Source organism: Lolium rigidum, chromosome 1, assembly GCF_022539505.1.
Source record: "Lolium rigidum isolate FL_2022 chromosome 1, APGP_CSIRO_Lrig_0.1, whole genome shotgun sequence".
NCBI classification, from domain to species: domain Eukaryota; kingdom Viridiplantae; phylum Streptophyta; class Magnoliopsida; order Poales; family Poaceae; genus Lolium; species Lolium rigidum.
This window is the reverse complement of record NC_061508.1, coordinates 196,256,775-196,260,024: the sequence shown is the minus strand read 5'-3', so window position 1 is coordinate 196,260,024 and position 3,250 is coordinate 196,256,775.

Here is a 3,250-nt window from a genome sequence, read left to right as displayed (position 1 = left end):
TAATGACATAAAGTGTGTATAAAACATGTGAGTATCATCATAAAAGTAGCATGGAACATAAGAAATTATAGATACGTTGGAGACGTATCAGCATCCCCAAGCTTAGTTCCTACTCGCCCTCGTGTAGGTAAACGATAACAAAGATAATTTCTTAAGTGACATGCTATCATAATCTTGATCAATAGTATTGTAAAGCATATGAGATGAATGAAGTGATTCAAAGCAATGGTAAAGACAATGATTAAACAACTTAATCATATAGCAAAGACTTTTCATGAATAGTACTTTCAAGACAAGCATCAATAAGACTTGCATAAGAGTTACTCATAAAGCAATAAATTCTTAGTAGAAAGTTTTGAAGCAACACAAAGGAAGATATAAGTTTCAGCAGTTGCTTTCAACTTCAACATGTTTATCTCATGGATAATTGTCAACATAAAGTAATATAACAAGTGCAATAGGTAAACATGTAAGAATCAATGCACACAGTTGATACAAGTGTTTGCTTCTAGGATAGAAAGAATAGGTAAACTGACTCAACAATAAAGTAAAAGATAGGCCCTTCGTAGAGGGAAGCATGGATTACTATTTTTGTGCTAGAGCTTTTCATTTATAAAACATAGAAACAATTTTGTCAACGGTAGTAATAAATCATATGTGTTATGTATAAGATATCCTATAAGTTGCAAGCGTCATGCATAGTATACCAATAGTGCTCGCACCTTGTCCTAATTAGCTTGGATTAACATGGATTATCATTGCATAGCATATGTTTCAACCAAGTGTCACAAAGGGGTACCTCTATGTCGCCTGTACAAAGGTCCAAGGAGATAGATCGCATTTGATTTCTCGTTTTTGATAAATCTCAGCTTAGGACATCCATACCGGGACAACATAGACAACAGATAATGGACTCCTCTTTAATGCATAAGCATTCAACAACAGATAATATACTCATAAGAGATTGAGTATTGGTGTCCAAACTGAAACTTCCACCATGATTCATGCTTTTAGTTAGCGGCCCAATGTTCTTCTCTAACAATATGCATACTCAAACCATTTAATCATGATAAATCACCCTTACTTCAGACAAGACGAACATGCATAGCAACTCACATGATATTCAACAAATGTGTAATAGTTGATGGCGTCCCCAGAAACATGGTTACCGCTCAACAAGCAACTTATTAAGAAATAAGATACATAAGTACATATTCTTCACCATAATAGTTTTTAAGGCTATTTTTTCCATGAGCTATATATTGCAAAGACAAAAGATAGAATTTTTAAAGGTAGCACTCAAGTAATGTACTTTGGAATGGCAGAGAAATACCATGTAGTAGGTAGGTATGGTGGACACAAATGGCATAGTTTTTGGCTCAAGGATTTGGATGCACGAGAAGAATTCCTCTCAATACAAGGCTAGGCTAGCAAGTTTGTTTGAAGCAAACTCAAGTAAAAACGGTGCAGCAAAGCTTACATATGAACATATTGTAAGCATTATAAGACTCTACATTATCTCCTTGTTGTTCAAACACCTTAACCAGAAAATATCTAGACTCTAGAGAGACCAATCATGCAAACCAAATTTTAACAAGCTCTATGTAGTTATTCATTAATAGGTGCAAGGTACATGATGCAAGAGCTTAAACATGATCTATGTGAGCACAACAATTTCCAAGTATCAAATTATTCAAGACATTATACCAATTACCACATGAAGCATTTTCTGTTCCAACCAAATAGCAATAAATGCAACAGCTTTTAACTTTAGCCATGAACATTAAAAATAAAGCGAAGAACACAAGTGTTCAAATGAAAAAGCGGAGCGTGTCTCTCTCCCAAACAAGGTATGATCCAATTTATTCAGAGAACTAAGATAACAAAACAAAAATAAAAGCACACAAACACTCCAAGTAAAGCACATAAGATGTGACGGAATAAAAATATAGTTTCACTAGAGGTGACCTGATAAGTTATCGATGAAGAAGGGGATGCCTTGGGCATCCCCAAGCTTAGATGCTTGAGTCTTCTTGAAATATGAAGGGATGAACCACGGGGGCATCCCCAAGCTTAGACTTTTCACTCTTCTTGATCATATTGTATCATCCTCCTCTCTTGACCCTTGAAAACTTTCTCCACGCCAAACTCAAAACAAACTCATTAGAGGGTTAGTGCATAATCAAAAATTCACATATTCAGAGGTGACACAATCATTCTTAACACTTCTGGATATTGCACAAATCTACTGGAAGTTAATGGAACAAAGAAATCCATTCAACATAACAAAAGAGGCAATGCGAAATAAAAGGTAGAATCTGTCAAAATAGAACAGTCCGTAAAGACGAATTTTTTTTGAGGCACTTAACTTGCTCAGATGAAAAAGCTCAAATTGAATGAAAGTTGCGTACATATCTGAGGATCACACACGTAAATTGGCAGATTTTTCTAAGTTACCTACAGAGAATCCTACTCAAATTCGTGACAGCAAGAAATCTGTTTCTGCGCAGCAATCCAAATCTAGTATCAACCTTACTATCAAAGACTTTACTTGGCACAACAATGCCATAAAATAAAGATAAGGAGAGGTTGCTACAGTAGTAACAACTTCCAAGACACAACAAAATAGTAGCAAAATAAAACATGGGTTATCTCTCAAGAAGTGCTTTCTTTATAGCCATTAAGATGGGCTCAGCAATTTTAATGATGCACTCGCAAGAAATAAGAGTTGAAGCAAAAGAGGGCATCAAAAGCAAGTATGAAACAAATTTGAGCCTAACCCCCTTCCTATGGAAAGGAATCTTGTACACAAATAGATTCATGAGGAGCAAAGTGACAAGCATAAGAAGATAAAACACGAGTAACTTCAAGATTCTCAACATAGAGAGGGGAAACTTAATATTATTAAGATGCATATAAACATATTTCCCTCTCTCATAATAACTTTCAGTGGCATCATGAGCAAACTCAACAATATAACTATCACATAAAGCATTCTTATCATGAGTCTCATGCATAAAATAATTACTACTCCCAACATAAGCATAGTCATTCTTATTAATTGTAGTGGGAGAAAATTCAACAAAGTAGCTATCATTATTATTCTCATCACCATAATCATCATATATAGGAGGCATATTGTAATCATAATTAATTTTCTCCTCAATAGTAGGTGGACTGAAAATATCATGCTCATCAAAACCAGCTTCCCCAAGCTTAAATTCTTCCATAGCATTATCAACAATGGTGT